This window comes from Rhynchophorus ferrugineus, unplaced genomic scaffold, assembly GCF_030347505.1.
Source record: "Rhynchophorus ferrugineus isolate W39M unplaced genomic scaffold, kcgeb_rfMv2 rfM6, whole genome shotgun sequence".
Classification (NCBI taxonomy): domain Eukaryota; kingdom Metazoa; phylum Arthropoda; class Insecta; order Coleoptera; family Curculionidae; genus Rhynchophorus; species Rhynchophorus ferrugineus.
In genome coordinates, this window is record NW_027472585.1 from 3,461,115 (window position 1) to 3,476,994 (window position 15,880).

Consider the following 15,880-nt stretch of genomic DNA (forward strand, 5'->3'; position numbering starts at 1 on the left):
GTTAACCAACTCATCTATCATTCCAAATGAACCAAAACTACGACGCGAAAATAATTAACACGGCATAAATTCATTTTTCTTTTTAAACAGAAAATGGATCGTCTCCGGCCGTCGTCCCTCAATTTTAAATAGAATAACTAGAAAGATCTGGACGTAAAATAATCTTCGGGGATTCGTCTAATTAATCTAAAGAGCGTCATTTATTATAGAAACGCGTTAAATGTGGAGCTTCGAAATTCCTTCCGCTTTTGTACGGCTTAATGGACTTTATTTAATTCACGATATAGATTTAGTGCCGAAAGCTACGGCAAAATTGATATTCGATTTAATCTTTATACGCGGGAAGGAATTAGTTGTAAATTTTGGTGAAAATATCCTTTTTTTTTTCATTAATTCTCGCCGCGTTCCGGGTTTGTATATTGGATCCAGCGTATTGCTTCTGAGGAATATAAATTGTGCTTGTTTCTTAATTGCTGTCACCTGAAACGTCAAATAAATCACCGTTTCGAAGGTTTGGTGTTTTTGGTTATATGACGTGTGGCTAATGTGACGGTTTATACATGGTTTTATCAAAAATTATTCACTTATAATTTAAATTATTTATAAATATAATAGTAATTACTATAAACACATAATAAATAATGTAATGCTTTTATATTATATATCTTAATTTCATTTAATAACAATTTAATAAAAAACTGTAGTACTTCAAAGCTAAACAATCATGGGCTGATTTGGCATATTTTAACATTCTAAAATATATCAAGATATAAATAAGTTTCCTATAATTTGTGGGGATTCTGTTTATGGAGATCCTGCAAATGGTATTTTAAAGAGCTCGAGAAGAGACCCAAAAACAGTTCTAAAATGTTTCTACAGTAATAATCCTAATTTGTTAATAGCATTTAGGAATGTTATGGCTCGGTGAATGGAGGTACCAGGAAATAAAACAGTGATAGTTACATGATGTTACCGTTATCTATTGATGTTGAGATGAATTCGATGATACTGGTGATATTAGGCAGTCGATTGTGACACGTCTGGACTGAACGATGGTCAGTGACTGAATGGTCACATTTATATAAAACCAAAATGTGGTTACCACATTTGAACATACATCAAAATTAATAAAAACATATCAGTAAATATTGATGTTACCAACAAATGAATCAAGTACAAGCCAGTACATATAAATTAGCAAGTAGTACCGTAACGAAATACAGGCAAATAGCTTGGCATAACCCTTCATGTTAAACTCAGGTGAAAGACATATTTCCACAAAATAAATTTTAAGACCGCAAGATGAAGTACAAAAAAAGTACTGATTATTGGGTAGATATTCAGCATTGACAGTATATAAGAAGCTGTTGCTTTACCAACAAGTCCTGAAACTAGTCTGGACTTATGGTGTTCATCTCTGGGGTTGTACCAGCCAGAGCATCATAAACATCATACCAAGATTCTAAAACAAGGTACTGGGAGATATTGTTGATGCTCCGTGGTACATTCGAACTGAAGGTAGGAACTCTCGGTAATGTTATCAAGGACTATGGCCAAATACATGAACAGAGCTCCATCAACACTTCAATGTAAAACTCAGTGAACATAAAAAATAGTGACATAGCTGTTAAGCCCAAAGTATCTATCGTAGAACAAGTACTCTGCAACTTTAAACAGCAGTAAATTAGGATGAAAACATATGGATTATTGGTATTAATTTGATATATTGCTATTTATTATAACATGATTATAAAAAAATGTTGATTAAGTATTATTTTGTTTAACTATAAACATCCTGCCTGAGATGTAGGTGTTTAAAAGTTCAACGAATTGCTTCAATAATATTTATAGGCTTTATACAGCAGTTTCTTATACCAGACTGTATCTCTATCTGTCAGAAAGCTTTTGATACGTCCAAGGATATAGCTGAACAAAATGTTCTCTTCCTAGGTTGTTTTTACAATGTCTGTGATTCTATATACCTGGTCAATTTTTGAATGTTTACTCACTAATAAATAACAATTATTTGTAATAGCACTATATTTACACGATTTAATTTTAGTAAATTTACCGCTACCTATTTTCAATCAATTTTAATTACTATACCGACTAAATAAACGTATTTGTTTAGAGATAATCAGACTAGTTTAATGCGACCTAAATAAATAATGTAATCTTTTTTAAACCTCCTGCGCCGGAATCCTGTGATCCGTACTGGTTCAGGATTTAGTTCTGTATTCGCTGTTAATGCGTAAACAAACAAGCGAATTATTCAGCTCGACCTTTTGTCCCCGTTTCGAATCTCTTTGGAAAATCAAAATACGCATCAATAAATGTTGTTTTTCTCGTTCTCGTTCTGTATATAAAAAAAAAATAGAACAAATAGTGTAACGTAAGCGACCAATAATTCAAAACTTTACGTTAATTCTGTCCAAAAACTATTTATATTTTTTTAGAATTTGTTAATAAATAAAGAAACTAAAACTGAAGTTTTACATTTAATTTATAATTCTAAATTAAACGAGAAAATCTCATGTAATGTATATATATATGTAAGATGTATTTTGATCTCGAAAATTCAGTGTTAGGACTCTTTTAGATCCATAAATTGATTGTCATGTTCTATCTTGAACTATAATAAGTTTAATTAGAATTTTTAATTTTGAATTATCCTTATCTAAAACACTAAATTTTCATAAACACATATGTTTCATAGACATTGACGTATATCTTCGAATACATTTATTTTTATATCTCTTTTTTATCTTAAAATAAAAGGCGACATTGCACAGACAGTCCGTTAAATATCTATAGTTCTTCCAAAAAAACAGCCAATGCATGTTATCAAAATTTATTATACAACGTTGCCGCATCAAATATAAGTTTTGGTTTGTTTTGACTGTGACGTAACAAAATATTACTCCAAATAAAACAGCCACAATAGTTTATAGGTTAGAGATGTTCTATTGCTAAATATCTCGGAATGAATCTCGATGCAAAACTTCGCTGGAAGGAACATATAAAGAAAAAAAGAAAGGAACTGGAATTGAAATATATGAAAATGTACTGGCTAATTGGAAGAAAATCACAATTATCAGTACATAATAAATTGCTATTATATAAGCAAATATTGAAACCTATATGGACATACGAAGTTCAATTATGGGGATGTTCTGCAAAGAGTAACATAAATAAAATACGAATTTTTCAGAGCAAATTCCTGAGAGATATTGTGGGGCATCCAAATAATATAGGACTGATTACCTACATCGAGACCTTCAGATACCCATAGTCAGTCAAGAAATCAAGAGAATTGCAAGGGGGCATGAGGAAAGACTCCATTCTCATACGAATATTGAAATATTGCAACTTTTGGATACCACCAGAACAGGACACAGACTCAAAAGAATCAAACCATCTGATCTTGTGTAGTGAGGTGCATATATTAAAAAATTCAGCAATGACATGTATAAACATTATTTCACCAGAGACTGAGTTAGGGCCGATGGGTCCTTCTAGTTATATACCTAGATTTAAGTTAGCATAAAGACAAATTGTAGGTTAGACGGAAACGACTAGTAACAATATATTAATTAAATGTTAAAAAAAAATTGTCGACAATGCTTCTTTCTGCAATGTTCCATTTTTCAGTATTTTTTTTAAGTACATGTCTCGTCCAGTTATATAAAGTGAAATAATAAATCTTACTTAATTGTCATTATTAGAAACAATGCCTTATAAATTCCATTGTACCTCTTCGTGGGTTATATTTAAACCATTTAAATTATAAGTTTCCTAACAGTGTATGAAGGGATGACCTTCATACCCCAAAAGCTGCATATTCCTAAGAAATATTTACTATTTTCATACATATTGTAAATTTAACCTCGAGTAGAACTAACATCAAGGTGATCTTGCAGTTGCAACATGCTAAAATTATATTTCCATTAAGACAACATGAACTTAATATTTAAAAGTATTAATATTAGCCTCTATAATGCATTTTAATGGCACGAAGGGTCCCCATTTTCTCTTTCCTGTTAAAAGTAACTGTTTAGAGACGCCATCGGTTCCTGACTCTGACTATTTAATGGATTTAGCATTTTTATTAAAATTATCACACATTTTAAACAACAGTTAGAAATCTATCAAAACCAATGCCAAAAGAACCTTTGCCTGTTCATAACCTCTAACTATAGAATATTATAAAATACAGAATATAATAAGAATAGTTAATGTCTAATGAAAATTCTTACAAAAAGCGGAAAATAATTATGAAACACCCAGTGGTATAGGCCGAATATAGCACTTGGGTACCTATAGTTGGGTTTTATCAGCTAAAAATGCTGTCCCTTGCATTATTCCACTATTATTAGCCCAAAACATAGACAGAAAAAAACAACGTGGATGGATAACTCTATGAATTGGCAGAGTCTGACGACGACATACATCCTAGATACAACGCAAGTTAAAGAGAGATAAGATAAACACAAGCACCACAAAGAAGAAGAAATTTCTGGATTCTAAAAAAACCCGAAAAATTTTTTTGTAATGTTTTGTTAATATAAATTTAAAAAATTAACAGGAAAGCTTTATAGCCCCGAAGAGCTTAAAAGAACGAAATTATATGTTTATTATACCCGCATAAAAATTGTGTAAAAAATATGTCAAAAAAGGGCACTTCAATTAACATCAAACGCGTGCATATGTACATAGTAAAATTAATTATGCCCAAGAAAAAAAAAACATTTACATGAAAATACGAAGTCGTACAGGGTAAAAAAAGGGGGACGAAACGCGCTAAAATAAAGAGGACTCGCAAATATTTAAATAAATCACTGGCATATGTTTTCGTCCCTTCGTCGACATTTTGTTTTACTCGGTAAGCAATTTTTCTGGGCATTATATCCAGGCATTAAAACTATTTGCATTTTGGCGTGTATTCCGCATGAACGTTCATGAATATTAAATAAATCGGGATTGGGAAATAAACATAAGCCGAAACGTTGAGCGGGCCCTTCTAGACGAATGATTTAGTCAGTAGGACGGTACGTTTTTGACCAACTTTGCGGAATTAGGCCGGGTATTTTTAGAAAGTATCAGGAAGTGATAATGATGTTTATACGAGGGTCACTATTTTATATTTCGGGAATAGGAAAAAAACAAATAGTTAAGCTGCGAATATATTTTTATTGTTTTTCAAAGTACTGGTCACGATGATCGATACACTTTTGCATATGCTTAAACCAATTTTCAAAGCATTTATTCCATTCCGAATGAGGTATCTTCAAAACATGATTTTTGAACGCTTCAATAGCTTCTTCGGGCGATGAAAATCGTTGACTACGTAGTTTATTCTTCACTGATGGAAACAAAAAGAAGTCATTGGGTGCCAAATCAAGGCTGTATGGCGAATGACCCATCAATTCGATGTTTTGAGTGCTCAAATAGTTTCTTGTTTGAGCCGATGTGTAAGAGCTCTCTGTGTCAGTAATATAAGATTATTTACTTCTTCGGGCTATCTCAACCTCCCTTCATTCATATTCATCCTAATTAGTGATCAGATTGTACCTAACATCAAGCAAGTAACAATACAAGTAAATTTATAAAATAAATTGAAGCATAATGTTTGAAATACTAAAAATTTACTTTATTCTTACGAGAGTAGCTATGGCGATAATAAATTTCTCACTTTTATTACACTCATATAAATGTTGATATACATTGGTTTTATATCTGACCATTAAGCTCTTTATGGGTTATTTTATATATGTTGATATGTTATGCTATAACTGTATTTGCATTTAGAAAGAATGTGAAAGGTATATAGTCGAATTATTACACAATTACTACAATAATATTTCAACACCATTTAACCAAAAATATTGCATTAATTTTATGTTTATAGTTAAACTAAAAACCCTAAAAATTAAAGCTCATATTTAGCATCTGCTTTACCTTTCTATTATCATTGTGTTTTGCTTAGTGAACAATTTTCTAGAACATTATATCTCGGTATGAAATCTATTTGAAATCTGGCGCGCATTCCATGTGGAATATAATTTCATGTATATTAAATAAATGGGGATTGCAAAGTAAATATAAGCCAAAATGTCGACCTACCTTTCAAACCGAATGATTTAGCCGCAGAGAGCCCGTAGTTTTTGGTCAAACTTCCCTAAATTAGGTCGTGTATTTTTAGGGTATGCTAGGAAATAGATGGACTTGGAAAACGAAGTGAATTATTAGGTGTGCTTAGAGATGAGATAAAATATAACGTGTCCAAACAGATTTTTTTATTTCAATCTAATGCATTATAAATATCTAAGAACCGTTCAGGTTTTGTGACGTAATTTTTATGCTTTTGAAGTGCTGAAACTGCAAAATATTTTTAACAAAAAAATTGAACCGATTTCAAAAAATTGAACACAAAAAAACATTTTAAAATTAAATATGTACGTAATAATCGTAATAACTAAATAAAAATTAACATAACCCTTATTTAACATATCTACATGTATTTTATATTCTACTATATACATGCAATTTAGCTTAATACCTACCTAAACCTATTTATCTATATACAATATCATTTTATCAACTGATCATTTTGAAATCGTTGAGTTTTTATAAGAGATTTGCTCGGTTTTTATTATCACATAGGCACAAAAAGCAAGAAAATTATAATGCCCATCGTCCTCCATTTCTCAATGATGATCTTGATCTTCTATGATCTCTAATTATTATTTCTCCTTTTTGAGAATATATGAAAATATGTCGTCTCTTATGCTGTAGCGTATTGGATCTCAACTGTATCCACCAATAATCCTGACCACCTGGAATATTTTCCATATTAATTTCATTTTCAACATGCCAAAATACATGAAAATCAGTTGAAAATACTCAAGCAGCCATTTTGCTGCAGACCTTGCGTAATCCTTTTGGAAATATATGGAATATTATCGAAAATTAATTATGTTGTTTGCAACATATAAACGTTATACTATTTGTTTAATCGTATCAATAACGCTCAGTGATTTCAATCATTATGGGTAAACCTTGTTTAATTATAGTTAGTTGTTAAAAATAATTGCTATTGTTAATGTTTATACATTTTTAATATATCAGCTTGTTTTAATTATTTTATAAAACGGATTGTTTCGTTTATTGCAAATGTGGCGGGTATACCTTCATGATTTAATATTGTCTTGATACAGACACACCCTCTATATAATAAAATAAAATATAATTTTCCGTCTAATTTTTTGTTAGTTTCCAAAATTGCCGGTAATTATCTCTTCTTTATCTATTTTTTATAGTAAATGTGTCCTCGCAAATTTCGAAATTGTGGAAAAATATTTAACATCATTAGTGCTTCTCTGCAAGGCTAATATATGATTGTTTTATCATTCCCCATGTTTTCTTTACTAACTCGTCAGGTATTCTGTTTACATTTCGATCTAAGACGTTTTAAATCTTCAATAGTTCGCTCGATCTCATATTCAGAAATTTCCTCCTATGCCATATCTAAGCGGTTTCAGTCGCTGACATCATGAATATTGGAAAACATTTATTGTTTTTCCCTCTAAATATACCATTTACTATTTTACATGATTAATTCTTGAAATATTTAAAATGTGGCATTTTTCCGTAAATATAGATGTTTTATCACTTTATTTTACAGTATTTAACTATGTTTTTCTCTTTTAGTGCTGTTTTTGTACTTTTCTTAGAAATATCTAATCTTCTTAAGACAAAACTAAGACACTTTTTATTTTGCCAATGGTTTACATCTGTTATTTTATTTTTTAACTTGTACTGGTGTTACAGGACTTTTGAACCAGTATTTTTCAGAAAATGACTAATTCATAAGTGATATTTAATAAGTTTTGCTCTTATAACTTATTTTTAACAATCAAGAACATTTGCCAGGTATTTAGAGTTCATCATCATTATGTAGTTCATCAAATTTAGTCCTATATCTGTAACTATTCTTATTCTATATTTAGTAAAATGCGACGAAAAAAAAATTATGTGCGAGAGATGTATGACATGTAAAAGAAAATTTATATTTAGTAAATTTATTGGAAAAGCTAATGCTTCTATCGAAATACTCTTTATCAAGAACGCAATTAGCGAAGTTGTTATTTAAAAATAATATCTTCCCTATGAATCTTTATTCCACCCACCAGACTTTTTTAAGACCAAAAACGATATTTGTGAAGGAAAAGATTCCAATCAGCAGATGCTATATAGCTGTCAAGTCTTAAAATAGCTATTTGGTATTGATAAAGATAGCTAGCTGTAGCCTATATTTCCTTCAACATATAATTCTTATTTACAAGTTTCTTATGATTGCGAAATTATCCTCAATATGAGATTTCTTATTATTTAAAATGTTGACTGCTCTAGCCATCTTAAAACTCTAACTTTGCAAAAAATTAAGGTTCTTAAAACATCAAAGGAATTTTAATAGCCTTGGATAGTTTCAAAAGAGGAAAAAGTGCATCCTCAACCTAATTAGCATCTAGCCCAGGGCCGTGATGCTTGTAAGCTGAATTTTCTGCATTAGAAGTTTGCGTTTATTAAATATTTTTACGTTTACAAAATATATTTAAATTTTATCGCATATACAGTGTGTATTCTAGTGTAGACATTTCCAAAGCTTAACCCTTTAAGAATATGCCTTTTATCCCCTCTAAGAGGTTTTTTTTAAATTATTTTGAATGATATAGATGTATTTTTAATGATGCAGCATTTAAATACGAAATTTCAAACGCGTTTTTCTTGAAACTAGTTCATTACCATTTTAAAAAAATTCGGAAATGGTCGTAAATAGTTAAAACAAATCTAAAAATATAAAAACAATCTATCTTCATAAATGTATAAACTATAATATCCCCTTAAAGTACCATACGTTCTTTTTTGATATTATATATAGTCTATTTTTTACCGTCTAGTCTATTATTAGTAGTCCATTATCTAGGGATTATTTGGAATGGACTGTATCTACTGTTTAACGTGGATTCCTAACCACGATACTCAGCATTAATCCATTCCTACTGACTCAGAAGACCGGTCTTGCCCAGCCTGGTTACTGATATGTCTGGGATGATTTTCCTTGTCGGATTCTGCACTTTTACACAACATATATTCTGTAAAAACAGCGAATATTAATAAAAGACTATTAAACAACGATCAATATTGAAAACATCGACGAACTAACACTTTTATACTTCACTACCTATTTTGTATATGTAATTATTGTAAATAATGTAGTATCCATCGATATTGCAGTTTGTTAAATAATAGTTTCTTAGTTAGTAATCGATTGTTCAAGTTACACGTCATATATTTGAAACTCAATTTGTAATTTGTATAATATCTACTCCTGTTCTGAAATATTAATATAATAACAATTTAAATGGCAGTAAAAAACCCTTTTACGTTAAACTTAACTTGAAATTAAGTGAAATCTTTCTTGTACTTTACTTGCTTTATATTCAGCAGTCTGAATCCTTGAATGGGCTCTTTGATCAACGTAATCAGTCCAAGAAAGCCAATTATAAAACGCACCAAATTGACTAACGAAGTAAAATCTAATCGATCAATTTCACTTCTGCTAGTAACATCTAAAATATTTAAAAAACTCTTGTTTAAAAAATTAAAACCAATTATTAGATAAATAAAATATAATTTCTGCATATCAGTTTGGTTTTACCACCAAACATTCAATAATTGACCAGATATATATAATCAAAGACACTCTTGAAAGAACCTACGAAGAGGAAAAAGTTTGCGTAGCTATATTCTCAGAGTGCAAGCTTTCGATAAAGTTTGACATAAAGGATTCATATATAAACTTCATAAAATGTTACCAAAGCAATACGTTGAACTCTTAAACTCCTACATCTTAGCCAATATGTTTAAGCAAGCTTCTTCTTACGTAACAAGAAAGTACACAAAAGCAGGTTTTTAGGTCCTGTTTATATACAAGTAAATATGAATAATACTATTTTTTCATACAGCAACAATGCTATATTCTTGAGATAAATCTTGACGCAAAACATCGTTAGAAGGAGCATATTAAAAAAGGAAGAAAATAATATGAATTCAAATATAAAAAAGGTATTGGTTATTTGGAAGAAAAGCTAAATTTTCCATTCTGCTCTACAAGCAGTTACTAAAACCTATATAGACCTACGGATTTCAGTTATGTGGATGTTTTGTGAGAAGTAACACCAATATAATACAAGTGTTTTAGAATAAAGTTCTAAAAATGATTAATGATTATGAAATGATTTAACACAGAAGTACTGCAACTCTAAGACTAACTTATATACCTAGTACTAAATACCAAGTTTTAAATCACTGGGGAGACACATTCTATTTAATCGACAATGATTAATAATAATATACTAATACATAAAAAAATTTTATCAATAAAGTATTTACTTTTGATTTAATTTAAATAATGACACACATAATGTATTGTCTTGAATATTCTAAACCATTAAATACGTAAAAATATAAAAAACAAATACTTGAAAACAAAAAAGTTATTACCTTTAAGCGCCTTTAAAAAAAATCCAACTGAGCATTTAACAAACAGTACACAAGAATAACAAGTGAAATAGGAAACAATATTCCTACAGTTTTTTTTGAGTTAATTAAGAAAATGAATGTTAATTAAGACAAGCACAAAAATGTATATCAAATATAAAATATTTCAAGGTATCTCAAACACAGGAAAAAAGCTAAAGAGCTTTTACCCTTAACAGGAATAAGAAGAAAAAATTACTCATGTAGCTTTATTAGATTGATTAAATAACTTTCTATAGAAAAAAAAGATATTACACGTTTTTTTATTTTTTTTTTATTATTTAATTAATATATTGTTACTAGTCGTTTCCGTCTAACCTACAATTTGTTTTTATGCTAACTTAAATCTATAATTAGGAGGACCCATCGGCCCTAACTCAGTCTCTTGTAAAATAATGTTTATACATGTCACTGCTGAATTTTTTTAATATTTGCACCACATTACACAACACTACACAACATCAGATGGTTTGATTCTTTTGAGTATATGTCCTGTTCTGGTGTTATCCAAAAGTTACAATATTTCAATATTAGTATGACAATGGAGCCTTTCCTCATCCCCCCTTGCAATTCTCTTGATTTCTTGACTGACTATGGGTATCTGAAGGTCTCGATGTAGGTAATCAGTCCTATAGTATTTGGGTGCACCCACAATACCTCTGAGGACTTTGTTCTGAAAAATTTGTATTTTATTAATGTTACTCTTTGCAGAACATCCCCATAATTGAACTCCGTATGTCCATATAGGTTTCAGTATTTGCTTATATAATAGCAGTTTTTTATGTACAGACAATTGTGATTTTCTTCCAATTAGCCAGTACATTTTCCGATATTTCAATTCCAGTTCTTTTCTTTTCTTCTTTGTATGTTCCTTCCAGCGAAGTTTTGCATCGAGATTCATTCCGAGATATTTAGCGTTGTTGCTATATGGAATGATAGTGTTATTTAATGTTATTGGTGCTTGTACGGTCTGTTTATAGGTGAACTGCACATGTACAGATTTACTTTCATTAATTCTTATTTTCCAAGCTTGTGTACACGTTGTTAAAATAAAGAATCACTACGTTGTTCCATTTGTCCGAATGTAATTTACCCGAATAGCTATAAACACGCGAACATGACTTGCAACAGAAATTTTACTATGAATTATAAGAAAATATAACGCGATCTAACATTATTGCAATAGGAAATGCGGCTTTTTACTTGATAGCTTTATTCTTCGAAATGGAAAGCGTCATTATATGTAAATGGTGTTTCAAATTAAAGCTGTTGTTAAATGCTTGTATTAAAATCAGAATTAGTGTCAATTAAGAAAAACTTATCGGCAACAATAAAACGTATTGAAGGAGTAAAGTAAAAATTCAAGAACAATTTAAAAAATCCATTTTTCGAAAATAAATGAAGAAATTTGATTGGACCTAATTCAATTCAATTTTTTTACAGATGCGAGAAGCTGCGTACTTTGACAAATTATATTATTATCGGTTTATCACATTTTGTTGGAGAGATATTCATAAATTGGTGCCATCCTGTCATTTTTACAAATACTCGTACACATTTAACTCTTCATTTGTATTTCTAGAATGTTTCTCTTTATTATTGCGATTATATTAATCAAATTGACTTTTGTTTCTTAGGGGGACATTGATAGGAACGTATATATAACTTTTTTCAAATACCAATTTTGAAGAAGAAGGTCAACAATTTATTATACCCGACAAAAAGTCCGATTACTTCCCCTCTAGAGGTAGTAGAAGGATTAAGAATTCTATAACTTGTAACAAACAACAATGTATTATAGGACATAAACAGATTACTTAGAAACCACATAACAGCTTATCAAGCTACGTATCGCAGCCTTTAAACTGATACTTATGTGAATACTGGAAAGCCTAGTAAGCTGAATAATGTTAAATCCTACAAAATAACTATAGAACTATTAGTTTGGATTCACACAAAAAAACCACACAATCTACAAGGTCCATAGAATAGCAAACATTATTGAAAGTTCTTTGAAAGGAAGAACATATGTTCTGCAATTTTGCAGAACATATGTATATTTTGCAACAGATTGTTTCTAAGTCAATATGAGGAGATATTAACTCAACATATTTTTATAATCTCATAAGAGAATGAACGTTCTGAATTAAAGGAAATATATACAGCTACTTAAACTAAACCTAAGTATACACCCATACACTATACAAATTGATGTGGTTCGGTTCTCTTCAATCTTCTGATTGCCCAGTAACTATATTGCTTCCACGTTGTTGTGATATAGCGACCATATTTTATGTTTTACGAGAAAATATTGCAGCACTTCATAAATCCATTTGATTTCGAACTTTGTTTTGGCTGCATTGGATTACTAGTTGGTTTGATGTTTTGGTGCAACTCCATATTTGCACCCCATGAGTCCAAATTGACTGTATTATTGACTGATAAACCTATCTCTCGCTTGACTTTAAATCTAATTTGCTCTGCTTTTTGTCGAACATGATTTGATGTTTCCAATTTAACGTACCATCGTGATGTATGCGTAGGTATTTAGCGGAATTCTTAAGGAATCGGGCATTCATCAATATGATATTTTTGTTATTTCGCTGCAACGCAAAATTAACATGGATAAATTTGGAGCTATTAGGCTGTATTTTCCAATCTCTAGTTCACTTGTAGATCTTTTTGACTGCAACTTGTACTTTCTCTACAGCTTTAAGCAGGTATATGTCTTTTGCCATGATAACTATGTCGTCGGCAAATGTTCCAAGTACTGTTTCTTTGGCTGTTGAAATATCAGCAGTGTATCGCAGCCAAGACGTTACCCAAGGGGGCTCCAGCCGAAATAGGTTTAGGTGTTAGGAATATCCCTTCATGCGAGGCTATAATTTAAAGATTCTTTCGAAAAGATTTGATTCCCCTAGTTGACATTATTCATGTTTAGATGAATCTCAAATACTCTACCGGACCAAAGCTTCTGAGATGAACTACGAGATGAGGGAGTGGTGCAAAATGAGAAAACAAACCCATAGTTTGTCGTATTGATACACTATAATGTATGCGAACTAATAACTGTTAGAATAATTAGTTCCTATTTAGAATTTAGATGGTTCAGCTAGTATTTTTTTACTAAAATTCACACTTCACAGTCATCACTGATAATCATCATCATTGATTCATCAAACAATTAAAACCGCACATTTTGAAAGACTGTACTATATAACAATATTCTATTCCAGGAAAATGTTTATCTGCTTTAATTAAATTTGACCATCACAGAGGGCGTATGTATATTTATTTATTTACTTTGGGTTGTGCTTGAGTAAGATCGCATCCTTTAGCTCTGACAGTTTAATAATAGGGCCTTTTACAGTGACTGGTAGGAAGGAATTTCACACCCTTCTCAGCTCAAACCGAAACTATTAAGCCAGGCAACTTGAAATCCCCGAATTTTTCACGGAAAATCGCGATTAAGTGGTCTTAGTGGTATGCTAGCCATTTATTTTCATTTAATTTATAATTTTACGGAAAAGTTGATACATAATGCATTTCTAGAAGTTAAAATATCGAGTTTCAATTATATGATAATAATTTTATAATTTTTTCACTAGTTTTCTCTTCAATACAACAAGAAAATGTATATGCCCTTATAATATCTTCTGATTCTTTTTGATGTTTCATATTAGCTTTTGGTGCAGCATCAGCATCGATATTTAAGACGGCAACCTGCAATCATTGAAAGTTGCAATTCATCTTAATTTTCAATGTCCGACATTGTGGAATTATTCACATTATCTTAAGGAGAAGTACGTGCAAAAACTATTACGTTATCTTTCTTATCTTAGTAGTATCTAACTGTTGGCCCTACTTTTTGGACGTTATGATGTAATTTGGTTGTTAGACCTTTACTCTACCAATATTTTCACACGAATAGATAAAAGACTGCACTACTTATTAGGTTTTTCGGTTGTCATCTGAAATTATATCATTTAAAACCAAGCAACATCAATTTACTAAATCCTAAAAACGTGAAAGCAATACAGCTACTGAATAACACAGAGGAAATCAGAACTTGTATAATTTACAAGTGGTACTCTTATATTTCTCTAGTGCTCTATTTTAATTTTGGAAATACATTAAATAGGTTTGAGTAATACAATAAAAGAAATTGAATTTTATGAAAAAAAAAAATTTGTCATAAAAAAATTGTTTAATAAATCAAATTCTTCATTTTACATATTATCGCGATTTTAAAAATCACTGAAAGGCTATTTTGAACAAACATCGAAGAAATAAGTAATAATATTAATAATAAAATATACACCTTTTGTACCACATAGTTATATAGGTGCGTTATGTTTATTATTATTGTCTCTTGCTCTAATTATAAATTCCTTCCATTTTCTTATGTTTCTACTTAGTCTTATTGCTTCAGTTCAGTTTCGCTTTCTGATATTTCTCCTTTCTATGCTTGGTTCTCTATTTTCTCTATATTTGCTATACTTGTCTTATGTCCCCCATGTGCTCTTGTGCCCCATCAAATGATTTGTTTCTTTTCTATGTAAATCTTTTCTTATTTATTTACTATCATCTCAATGATTTGCTCTGTTTTATACTCATGACTTTTCTGGCATCTCTCTGGCAATAACCTGGAATAATATTGGAATAAATGTACTGAATATTTATATATGTTATAATAGCTAGAAGAAACTATCTATTTTTACAACTATAAATTCTTTTTCCTTTTCCGTTTCCGGAGAATTCCGATTAATTTACGCAAATTTATTCAACATCCTGTGAATTGTCTGTGTCTTGTTACATAATTCATTGTTCGTAATGTGGGATAAAACTTAATAAAAATTATTAAAAATAAACCTACGTAACATAAGTCGCACGACCAAATAATCCCACATGTTCAACTGGAGAACATGTCGTTGTAAAATTTTTACGACTTTCATTTTAGGTTCAATTTCAGAGCTACCTAATTCACTAAATAAATGACACTTTACTATATATGGCATTCTGGGCATGAACCTGTTGTATTAAATAGAAACCCTGAAGTTCTATCCTTTAAAGGACGCTAAACTATAAATAAACAACCTTTTTAATGCTAGCCTTTATAAAAGTTTTCTCTGGGATACATTAGGAAAATGCATATATTAGCATTCAAACTTACTTTATAACGCAAGTTGGTTCTGCAAAGTCTTATTTAATTATAAAGTTGAAGTTGGTCAACGTATATTAGTTACAAAATGTCGAAGTCTTGAAAAAACATATGTAT

The 15,880-nt window shown here is 30.3% G+C and overlaps 1 protein-coding gene across 1 annotated transcript in view; it reads left to right on the forward strand.

Annotated features, from left to right (window-relative positions):
* Window positions 1–15,880, forward strand: part of igl (IQ calmodulin-binding domain containing protein igloo) — an 82,379-nt gene that overhangs the window by 29,087 nt on the left and 37,412 nt on the right. The window lies entirely within an intron of this gene.